This window comes from Camelus ferus, chromosome 4 (assembly GCF_009834535.1).
Source record: "Camelus ferus isolate YT-003-E chromosome 4, BCGSAC_Cfer_1.0, whole genome shotgun sequence".
Lineage (NCBI taxonomy): Eukaryota > Metazoa > Chordata > Mammalia > Artiodactyla > Camelidae > Camelus > Camelus ferus.
In genome coordinates, this window is record NC_045699.1 from 55,211,914 (window position 1) to 55,224,105 (window position 12,192).

At 44.7% G+C, this 12,192-nt stretch overlaps 1 protein-coding gene across 8 annotated transcripts in view; it reads right to left on the reverse strand.

The window, feature by feature from the left end:
• Window positions 1–7,916, reverse strand: part of LPAR1 (lysophosphatidic acid receptor 1) — a 133,211-nt gene extending 125,295 nt beyond the window's left edge. The window contains exons 1-3 of one of the 8 annotated variants that reach the window (XM_032478168.1): window positions 6,885–7,322; window positions 5,439–5,499; window positions 4,722–4,866 (exon numbers count right to left, since the gene is read on the reverse strand). The gene's annotated coding sequence lies outside the window, so the exon portion shown is untranslated. Of the gene's footprint in view, window positions 1–4,721; window positions 5,349–5,438; window positions 5,701–6,460; window positions 6,844–6,884; window positions 7,323–7,366; window positions 7,424–7,587 lie in introns of those variants that run through there. The other 7 variants (XM_006178161.3, XM_032478169.1, XM_032478171.1 and 4 more) reach the window with 7 other exon arrangements.
• Window positions 7,917–12,192: the final 4,276 nt, after the last annotated feature.

Consider the following 12,192-nt stretch of genomic DNA (forward strand, 5'->3'; position numbering starts at 1 on the left):
AAGATGGCAAACAGCCCCTTGACAAAAGGCAATTCTGTTTCAGCTGTGTCACTCCCTTAGCAGGAACTCTCCATCCTTATCATCTGCTGATTGCGGACATCTAAGGGGGCAAGGAAACCTGACTACAATGAGAATCTCCCCCATCTGCTCTGTCCGGAAGTGGCTGATAGGCCTTCCACAGTTCCCTTGTTTTCCAGCCCACAAAAGACGCTCAGATGCCTGTCAAACACGTGCTCCTAAATGCCCCACCTCCCCAGGCCTGAGACCCGGATGAAGCAGAGTCCTTGCGGAATTAACATTATTGGCAATGATACTTGTCTTGGTTGTCACACAGCTGGAAATAGTCTGCTTGCTTTCCATTCATAACAGCCAGACCTTCACATCTCGGTGACAAGAACTATTAATCAAAGTAACATTATGCTGCACCAATCAAAGAAGACTCACGCAGGCTCTCTGGATTTCAAACTTCTGACCTGAGATCGCAGCCTTAATAACAGCCTCTCTAAAATGAATACAGGCAGGAGGAAGTGTGTGCACGCACAGACACATGCATCTCACACACATAAATATATATGCACACAAACATTTCTGTGGTTTGTATAAGCAAAGATACAAGTACGGGAGGCCATGTAACAAACTGATGACAGGGGAGTTGGTCACATCAGCTGGGTAAGGTGGAAAGAGTACAGGGACATTATTATGTTTCCTTTAGACACATCTATATCGTTTGAAGCATTAGAAAACCTCTTTTTATAAATGAATGCAGCTACCTTCTTCTGGTTAGAATACTTTCTCCTGTGTTCATACCCCTGAGTGACTTAAACAAGGTAAGCAAAATGCATTAACAAGCAGGGTTCACCATGATAGCGTGACCTCAGAATACGTCTGCCTTCCTACCAAGGCTAGATTTGGATTATTCTAGGAAGCAAATCAGAAGCTGAATATAAAATCAAACACAGGCAGAGTCAAAATTAAGAATATCCAGAATGAGAAGGAAGCAAACCAGGGTTACAGATAAGACACAGCTATGCCTGTCTCTGGACTTAGTGACTACGAGGTAAATCTGGGCAAAACACTGCAAATTTACAGAACAAAGATGGGAATACCCACATCTGTCTGTCTCCTTCTCCTCTTGTTACAAAAAGCTACCTGACCTGGAAGCCCTGGAACTGGTTAGAAGAAAACATTCCTCAAGTTGAAGAATAGCTAAACAAACATGCTCTGTATTTGAAGACATTTCAAAAGAACTTCAGCCGTTAACATAACCAGATAGAGCACAAGCTCCCTGAGGGAAGGGACCGCCCACGTCTTGTTTCCTACCGGTCCCTAGTACACAGTCGATGTGCAAAAGATACCCACTCCGTGTGAAATAAATTAACAAATAACACATTAAGGAACAAGTAAATGAAAACTGGAATTAGCAGCCAGGTGACATCCATCCGGGCTTACTCCTGTTTTACCGATATAAGCAGAGTGGAACTCTGGTTTATCCAGCAACAGAAGAGCTGGAAATAAAAAGGCTCTTGATTCCCTCTGTCTTGGTCTCTTTTTTCTGCTGTTGGTTTATCTCCTAGGTTCCTCCCAGATCCTGATCTTCCAGGAGCCTTCCCCCCACCGCCACCCCCAAGCCCCAGAGGGTCAGGTGCCCCTGCCTGGTGCTCCCATAGTACCCGGAGCTTATCTCACCCATCACACTTGTTACACTGCTTTGCAATCACCCATTAATATGTCTGTAGGCTCGGCTCCTCCTGGAGGGTAGGAATTCTGCCTCATCCCCACTCCCTGCCTCTGTCTAGTACCAGGACAATGCCTGGCTTTCGGCAGGCAGTCAGTTCGGTACTGCTAATAGAACAGAACTTGTTCCTCTGCCCCTGAATCATTCTTCCTTCCAAAGAGCTGGAAATATCCTTCTGTTAGGGTAGAATCTCAGGATGAAGGCAGCTTAGGGATTGCTCAAGGAGAACCACATAAACACAGAGAAAAAATGGAGTATACTGGACTTAAATGAAATCAAATCATTTTCCTTTATCTCCATATTCAATAAAGCAAACACAACCTGATCTACCTCGTTTGGGTTACATGCATTTGTTTTAGCACTGGACTAAAGTTAAGAGCCTGCTGCATCATTATGTCACTCTTTTTTTAAAACAGTACTATAAAATTAAAATAAATTAACACCTTGATCTAACTCATTCAGGCTTCTATGCATCTGTTTTGGCACTGGACTAAAAAGTCTGCCCTATCATTATATCACTTTTTTAAAACAGTACAACAAAAATAAAATAAATTATAACCTAAATCCATGCATGCAGTAAAACAGTCGTCTTATTTCCAAATTTGAATTTTACATGAACTTCAAGGTTAAAGTTTCTACAGCATTGATCAGCTAACATGAGCCACCAACATCAAAGTATTAAGACAGTTTTCTTTTCCCCGACCGCCATAAGTCAGTAACAACATTACCTTGAAATCATACTAACCTGCTGGGGAAAAAAAAAACAAAAAACAAAAACCAAAGCAGGGAATTTAAATAAAATCACCACCACCAGCCCTCCTCCCTTTCTCCCACCAAAAACCAAATAACTTTAGTTTCCTTCAACTTAACAAATTTAATTAATTGATTAAACATGCCAACCCCAAGTTCCCTTGCAGAAGATAAAACAAATTGCTGGGAGGATTGGTCATTTAAACTGCATTCAGCAGATAGTAAAAAGCAGCTGACCTAACTCCTTTAATCACCTGTCTGCTGGTTAGCCCAGCACCTCCAGATTCAAGGGTAATTAGAAGACTTAACTCAAATCAGCTCCACCTTTGACGTGCAGCTGAAAAGCCACCCATGCCCCCCTGTGAGCCCCGAGTACTAGGGTGTGAGAGGAAGCCTACAAGGCTGCTGAAAGTCACTCCCAAAAGGAGTCCACAGAGGTTCTTCCTGTCTGAGAGATAACGAGCCATATACCTGAGCTGTAGAGATTTAGGGGAATGGAAATTAAAAAGGCAGATGATCAGAAGGAAGGTTCTTAAAGAAGCTTTGGTCTACAGCACTAAGCAAGCTGCTGCTATTGGAAACTTAATAAAAAAAAAAACCTCCAGAGTGGGGTCAGCTCCCACTGCAACACCAAGGGTGCTACCCCCTCACACAACCTCCTCCCCTCTACCCTTTACAAGGACATTAATCCCATTTCTAAACTAATAATAATTCTCTTCTGTGCTACAAATATTCAGCCACTGTGGTTAAAAACTACGTAAAGCACAAACAAGGTCAAGAACATTGGTTGCCATTAGAGTCGTGTTTAAATTAGCATTAACAAGCAGGCCCTTCCCTAAACAAAAACAAAACAAAATGCTTTCTTGGTCAGTCAGCTCTGTGCCTGGAGAGCAATTTTACCCCATATACCCTTTAAGGGCCTCACAGGGTCCAGATGTACCACAATAATATCATTAATTTCCACTAAATTTCTCAAAGGACCACTATCCATTTGGGGAATTTCTTCTGAGGGAAGAAACTGCATATTCTTTATACCCTTTGTGTAATCTGGATAAGCTGGCAGCAGTGTCCTAAAATTCCTGGAAGAAGAGCCCGGTCACCTCTCAAGCATCTCGGCCCTCGCTATACCCAACATCTGTGACTCAGTGTCTCCCTGTATCATGGGGTTAAATCACACTTCCCGGACTCCAACTCTGTGTAGCACGATTCCTTAAAATAACATCCAAGGGCCCCATAATTTACCAACTTGTATCTTTCCAGCCTCCATTACCCCGGACTCCAACCACATGTTCACTCCCCACCATTCAGCTCTTAAGAGACACATCACTTTCATCCTTCAGGTCCCTTCTGTGAAGTCTTCCCCAGAGCCAGAATTTAATTTTCCATTCCCGGGCATGCCAAGGTTCATGGATTCCACAGCTGCCACCTACTTATGCAAGCCAGCTGCTATATATTGAAGTTAGCTGCATCTTTTCCCTCTGAAGTACAGCTCTTTCTAGAACCTCCTTTTTCTCATCCTTGTATCTACTACTGTTGAAGGAGTTCGGTAATTGCTTATTCAATTAAAATTGCCTCCTTTTCTCCCAACTTTCTAAGGTATCTGTAACAGTTCTCCATGAGACAGTTAAGTTACAACACTCTAGGGATTGGGGGGGGAGGGACATGATATGTAAAACTTAGAAACGAAATAAGATGCTGAGTTAACAAGGCCAGAGCAAACGTTCAGATTTTAAAGCCAAGTTTTATTACCTCACACTTCACTTTGAAAATAAATCATGTTCCTCAAGTGTCTATGCATATAGGTACCCCAAAAATTAAAGAATAAGAAGACAGACATCACACCAAGCAGATACTAAAATCCTGACCTCAAACTAAATTTCAAGTCTTCTTATTTGCTGAACACTTGGAGCCTCCCAGTGAAAAATGATACAGTGTATTCCGCCCAGAAGGCAACTGTCCTTACTAAGCATTTAAAGTAAGATTCTTGTCCCTAAAAATCATGAACTTCAGACTGAATGTCATTATGTATCAAAAAAAAAAAACAAAAAAAACTGGTCAAGTGTGAGTTTTACTTTCTTGGAACTTTCCAGTCTGCCTAACGGAATAGATTCAGTAAAACTTTGAAAAGCCTATGGTAATATAATTTTTTTAAATCAAATTACTTTCTGAAAAAAACACTAGCATCAAATAAAAACAGACATTTCAAACTGCAGGTGTTGAAAGGGCTGCCACTTACATTCCCATCTCTGACCTCTCTGTCCATCACAGGCAGGGATACTGAGATGGCGGAGTGCCCACCGCACGGAGCAGCCGCTCATCTCCTGAGAGACAGCGACGCAAGTGGGAAGCTGCTCAGGTCAGACTGCAGACTCCACATCCATCTGAAAGTTAAGTAGGCTCACACACTTTAAATAATAAAGGTAATGGAAGAATGGTGGAGGGGTGGGGTGGTCATTATTGATGCTCTGGTGGAGGTGGAAACAAAACACAACAAAACAAAACAAAAAAACGGGAAAATCAACTCCCAGCTCAAGGGTCTTCCCCCTCCAGGCATCTCCCACTGCTGATTTTCTTCCACCTTCTCAGCCCTCTTGGCCTCCCTCTTCCCTACTGGACTAATCCGTTCACACTTCCCTTTACTCTCTTCTAACTGCTCTAACACGGGATAACTACCCACCAGTTTCTAGTTATCTAGGGAGCTGGAAGGAACAGCAAAGATCATCCAAGCCCTCCATTTTCCAGATGAGGACACAGAAGGAGGACCAGCTGACCTGACTGGCTAAGGTCGCACCGCTAGGGGACGTGGTGTGCGTGTGGGCTCGGATTATGACAACCTAGCCTCCCGCCTGGCCCCTCAGCCCCTGCCTTCCCGCCGCACGCTTTCTCTTGCTTCTTGGCTTCTTTATCCTCAAATTAAATGGTATCAAGAGAAACACAGCTTTCATATACTTACAATGCTGATCGTTAATGCCCAATTTTGCATTTGGGGCAAATATGCTCTGTCCTCCCCAGAACTGGAAAATCAGGAGCAGAAACAACCGGATGGCATTATGCGTATGTGTTAAGGCAATTTAGTTCGGTCCAAATAGCCGTAACTCCAGTACACACCCTTTTTTCTCGGGGCTTACCACCCGATTTGACAAGGGAATAGCTTCTTAAGAGAACGAACTTAAGTTTCTCCAGCCCATTCTCCCTTTAAGCGGAATTGCCAGCTTTGAATCACAGACCTTCCGCTTCCCAGACACGCTTCTGCTGGGCAAACGACACAGGCAAATAGGTGGAAAAACACGGACTGTTAAAGCCTGAAGGTATAGAGGATTTTGCTCTAATAAATGCAGTTACATGTTTTCAAGATTCATGTTTGGAAGTATGTATCTGTTCCAGTGGGAAACAATGCATTCACAGTGAAACTTCAGTGAAACTTTAACAAGCAAGCGCAACGGAAACTCACATTTATGAAAACTCCATAGATTTCAACAAAAAAGAAAAGAAGTAGCAGCAGAGAGCAGCAATCTCAGGCCCCAGCCTGAAGGCAGCAACAAGTACGGAGCGCGTCATTCTTAACATCAGTCCATACGGCAGCAAAGAAAAACAAGAATAAACTGTAAATCCATTCACAACAAACTAGTCCTACACAAACACACACACACACACACACACACACACACACACACACACACACACACACAAGCCTGTCGATTTTAAAACCAACTCCAAGTCAGGTCCCTCCCTTGCCTTAGATTCCCCAGTTACTTGCTAAACGTGTTTGCTAGGCGGCTGGACGGAAACTTAGGTTTAAAGTCCTCGGCCTGGGAGAGACGGCTGCGTGGTCCGTGAGAAGCAAGTGGGGCGGGAGCTGGCGCTGCGGGGCGCGGGGTGCGGGGTCCGGACGAGGCTTGGGGGAAATTTCGAGCGCCTCCCGCCTGCCTTCTCCTGGAGCTCCCACCCAGACCCAGGTAACCAGAGACCACCTACGTGTCACTTGGGTGGGTCCCGGCCGCAGACACTGCGCATAGCATGGGCCCCGGGGCACGCTGACCTGGCCAGGGGACGGGAGGGCCGGCGGCCCGAGCGGCTGCGGCAACTTCCCTCCCGGGGCTCGGTCAACTGGTTGGTTGGGACGGTCAGGAGCGCCTCGCCTCCTGCAGGCCGGCCCGCGGGCACGCACACCCACCCACACCCGGCACAGGCGCGCGCGCGTACACACACACACACACACACACACACACACACACACACTCGCTCTCGCACTTGCACGCACAGCCACAAAGCCCGTCAGCCGCGGGACTGCGAGATCCCAGCGCCCCGTTTGGCGGAGGAGGGGACCTGGCGGCCGCTGGCTCGGCGCCCAGGGGGCACCGTCCCCCCGCGCCACCCCGCGCGGCGCCCACCGCTTTACCTGAGCCCGCCGCCACGGCGCGTCCGGCTCCCGCCGCCCCCGGGATGGCCTCGGGCTGCGCGGTCAATCCCCGCAGCCCCCGCCCCGCGGCCAGCCGAGCCCAGCCCTCCGCCCGCCCCTCGGCCGTCGCCCGGAGCGGGGCCGCCCCCTGCGCCCACCCCGCCGGGGTCCCGCGCGCGGCCGGGAGGCCGGGAAGGCTCGGCGGCGCCGAGGCCCAAGCCGCCCGAGAACCGGGCGGGCTCCGTGGGGGACAGGGGCGTCGCGGCTAGGGGAGCGTCAGCCGCCGCTTCGGCCCCGACTGCCCGGGCTTTGGCGCGCTGGCAGGGGCGGCGGGGGAGGGGGCGCCGAGGGAGGGCCGCGGGAGCAGCGCGGACGCCAGCCCCCTCCTTCCTCCGCCTTCTTTCTTTTCCGCTGGCTCCACGTAGCACAAGTCAGCAACTCCCGCACCCCCCCGACTCCCTCCTCCTCGCTCATTTCCTTACCTGGTGCGACGCCCCCCGAGCCCCTACCCTCCGCGCTCCTCCTCCCGGGTTCAGTGGCGGGACTCTCCGCCCTCGCTGCAGGGCGGGGGCAGGGGTAGCCCAAGCCTCCCATTCATTATCTTCCCACCCCCCCACACCCCACCCCGATCCGACCCACCCGCGGCGGGAGACCGGCGGCCGCCAGCTCCGAATCCCAACCCCCTACCCGCTCCCGCGCTCACCTCTGCGCGGGACAATTTGCGGGACTCGGGTGGCCTCCCGCACACGTTGCATTTTCATTTTGTCGCTCTTCTCTTTACACTTGAAAAGCTCTGGAAAACATCGCGGGACCCGCAAAACCCCTGACGTCTGGCTTCTCTCCTAGTTCAGTTTCCAAACTTTCCAGGAGCCACAGAATTTCTCCTAGCGCAGCCTTTAAGTCGAGGCTGCAAAGAACGCAGAGTCAATTTAGCTGCGGGAAAGGTGCTCACGTTTTTATTTCTGAATTTTCGATCGACTGGGTCTGCGGACCAAAGCAACCGTGACTGTGCTCCCCTAGTTCTCCATATCCATGATCATAAATTTCTCTTCCGCTTTCCCCGTGTCACTTTGCAAGTGCCAACTATCAATTTTAAAAGAGTAATTAAGGGCGGGGAAGGCGCACCTGGAGGTGTGGGCGGGCGCGGCGCCGGACTAAGGCCTGGGGATCGTTCTCAGTAAAGTGGCGGCCACAGAGGAGATTCGCCCAGGTTCTGGAACAACACCCAGTCAGTCCCGGGTCTCTCCAGCCGCGCCACCCACCACCCACCACCCACCTCCCACCTCCCACCCTTGGCTTCCCGGAGTGTTGGCAGTTCTCTGCCTTTCGCTCCACTGCTAAAGCCGCAACACAACAAAAGTAGCTGCTTGGGAGTAAAACCTGAGTAAACTCTCATCTGAAACGGCACGTGGGGCCCATGACAGAGGACTCGGCAGGACTGGTGGAAGAACATTTAAGAAAGAAACGCAGAACAGCAAGAGGGGACTGCGTTGGTCGCGGTCACTCGGTAACCTTGGGCTTCGCAGAAAGGAGAGGTCACTGGAAACCGCAGAGGGAGGGGAGGGAATAGAAACTTCTTAAGCTTCCAGTGAAGTTGGCTTCGGTAAGAACTTGACCGTCTCCCGCCAGTGACTGCGTAGTACCTTGACTGAGTTCGTCTTGTGGTTTTCACAGGATGCTCGAGTTCACGCCCCGGTTGCCCATCAATTACCGTCAGAAGCTGTTTCCTTTTTCAAACAATCTATCAGATCCCCTTCGTTTAAAAAATCAACTTTAAACAACTCTGCTTTCTCTCCTGTCCTACCAGTTTATCATTTACTTTACAACAGTCCATGAAAATGTGAAAAATAGACATTTCAATACATGCACAGTACTAATATGTTCACGTTCAGCATGCAGAAATAGATATAAAAACTTACCACACACATACTAAGAGTTGATCTTAAACTCTAAAAAATATATCAGGACGAATAGGAAAATGCTTACCATAAAATCCAAGTATAATAAAAAGTATGTATTGATAAGAAAAGAAGAATGTACTGAAAGGGGCTTTCCTTCTCAACCACAGCTCTACCCAACTCAGGAAAATCACTTAGCTAATTTTCACGTCTTCCTACCACACAGTCTTTTTATTTACTGTTGAGCTTCTCAATACTAAAACTTCAATATCTAGTAAAAAGAATACTTTAAATTTTTATTTAAAAATAATCACTATTATATTAATTACAGCAATAAATCATATCAAATAATTATTTAATTAATTTATAAATTAATTACTTCAATGTTTAGCCATTCCTCAGAAATCAAAGGTAAAGTGCAGATGAGTGTCTTGCCTGCCATTCAGCTTGAATATTTTCCAATATGCTCATTTCATCTCTTAACATCTTAAGGAATATGGCTGCTTCTGCTTTGACCATATATTAAGCACCTTAACTACTCTGTGGTCCTTTCTAACATCGAATGAGGAGTTCTGCCCACACAAGATGTGTCCTCATGAGTTCCAAGTTATTTGCTTTAACACACTTTATTTCCTCTTTATTTGGCCCACCGTGGCCTAAAATGAACTAGAGAACAAAGTACAGGGTCAGCTGAACAGGCCAGTCTCCCTGACATGTGTGGACCTGTCTGAATGAGATAGCTTTGCAGCCAGTTTTAGTTGAATAACTTTAAAATCAACTGTAGGTAAAAGGAGAGAGAAAATGAAATCCAGTACAGAATCCAGTTCAGCACAGAGATGAATCCATCCAAGCTAGTTTTGTGTTCCTAACGAGCCAGCTTTCTCATCTGTAAAATGGGATAATACGAATACAGTCTATTTTACTGGGTTGCAAGTTGTCTTTATCACAGTAAGATAATACATTTGAACAGGCTTCTTCAAACACAAAAGTAGATGATGTTGTTTCAACAGAGGTGAAGAAGAATACCTGGATATACTTTCTTTAATGTTTTTATCTGTCTGTGACCCTCTTGCCATTCAAATTATTCCCTTTCTTGGTTAGGCATCCTCATGCTTTCTGCCTAACCTTTCTCTCTTATCCTCCGCCAAGCAATGTTTCTCTAGATCTGTTTCTTCAAATGACTTCAGCAGAGCCAAAGACCCAAAGACAGCTGGTGCTGTCAAACATGAGAAAAAATATTTTCAGTAAAACGAAGAGAATCTGAATAAGGAATATTTGAAGCAGAGTTTACATTAATATCATAAAGGATAACTGTAGACTTTGTTGGATTATTGACGTTATCTAGTGGTCCAAGGTCTGTAATTTGCAAAGCATGCAGGATTGAAAACTTGGCTGTCATTACTTTTGGCTCTATTCAGACAGTTTGCTGGTCATGCCGGTTCTCTCTGCCTCCCATGTTCCCTTCCACCTGGCAGAAAGCCTTTGAAATTTTCTACTACAGAGTAATCAAAACTATCAGCAAAGAGATCTGCTGGAAACTTCCCTCCAGTCTGTTAAGGTAGAGACTGATGCAGAGAATAGATTCTGGTGAAACAATACCCTGAGAGAATTCAGCCGCTTGGGAAAGTTTTTCAGGTGCCTCTTGGGCAGAAGTTTCTTCCTTCTTAAAATGGGGTATTTATGACTCTCTGGTGTTTTTCCCCTTGACTAGAAAGAGATCATTCTCCTTAGGAAACCTTTTCTATTTTAAAAGGCCAGTGGCAGAGGTGGGCGAGGCAGCTCAATTTAGTTAAAAATAAAATGAAATAAAATAAAACCACTCTTCAGGGTAGGAATGACATAAGAGGACCCTAGGAATGGAGAATAGAAGGTGGAATTGTGTGTGCAGAAGCCTTGTATTAGACTGTAATGAAATGACAACCCTATAAATAGAGGGACTCTCTGCTCACCTTTTTCTTTTTTTTATTGAAGTATAGTCAGTTACAATGTGTCAATTTGTGGTGTCCAGCATACTGTTTCAGTCATACATACACACACATATATTCGTTTTCATATTCTTCTTCATTATAGGTTACTACAAGATATTGAATATAGTTCCCCATGCTATACAGAAGAAATCTGTTTTTTATCTATTTTATATATAGTAGTTAATATTTGCAAATCTTGAACTCCCAGTCTATTCCTTCCTACTCCCACTGCTCACCTTTTTCTTATCACGTATTTCAGCATAAATAATCTGGGTAATGTCTGAAATAGATCCAGGGCTAGCAAATCCTTTTCCTGTAGTCTCCCTCACTCAAAAATGCTTTGATCTAAAACACAGGAGGGAGGAAGAAAATGAAGAACACATATATGTGTGTTCTATGTATAACTTTAGAGCTAAAAATAGACCTAAGTATCAAGAAATCATAGACTGGATCACAAAACAAAAAGCTAGTTCAATAAAACAATAATAAAATCGGTAACTTTCTAGTGAGACTGATAGTGGAGGAAAAGAGAAGAGAAACAAGACTATGAATGATATTATAGTAACAGTTGAGAGTTTTTTCTAATACTAAGAGAATACTGTGAATATTTTTAAAACTTAGCTAAAATAGATACTTTTTAATAAGATGTAAATTACAAAAATTATTGATTCAAGCAAATTAAAAGTATGAATACATTTATGACCATTAAATAAACTGAACTCATATTTCCAAATCTACAACAAAAAGAGTCAAAAAATTTGGTAGGAAAGATTTACCAAATCTCTATTAGACAGATAATCTCTATTCAAATGATTTCAAAGACTAAAAAAAGAAGGAAAGCACCTTAATTATTATATGAGCTAATAAACCCTTGATGCCAAAATCAGAGAAAAACATAGAAAGGAAAATTATAAGCCAATCTCAAAAGGAATAAAAAATTTTATTCTTAACATGTAATATTATTAAACCAAGTTCAGCAATGTGTTTTAAAAAATACATCAGAAGCATATCAGGTTGATACCATCATGTAAGGATGGCTTAATATTAGAAAACAGAGTAATTTGCCACTCTTATTTTTTAAATCTTAACACACTAGAAAAGGGAGGAATTTCCTGAACATGATAATAGTTGCTACCAACAACCTAATTCAAGAAGCATTATTTTTAATATTAATTCATTAAATATTTTCCTTTTAAAGTTAGAAACAAGACATGGATCGCTTTACCATTTCTCCTCCACATTGTACTAGAGCACCTTGCCAAGATAATACACTCATACACATAAAGAAATTTGAAGACATAAGGGTTGGGAAACAAGGAAAATATGACTTGTAAATGATACAATTGTCTACTGAGAAATTCGAGCAAGTATAATAAAGTATTAGAGCAGAGAGGAGAGTTTAGCAACATTGCTAAATAAAAGATCAATGTACAAAGAAGCCAC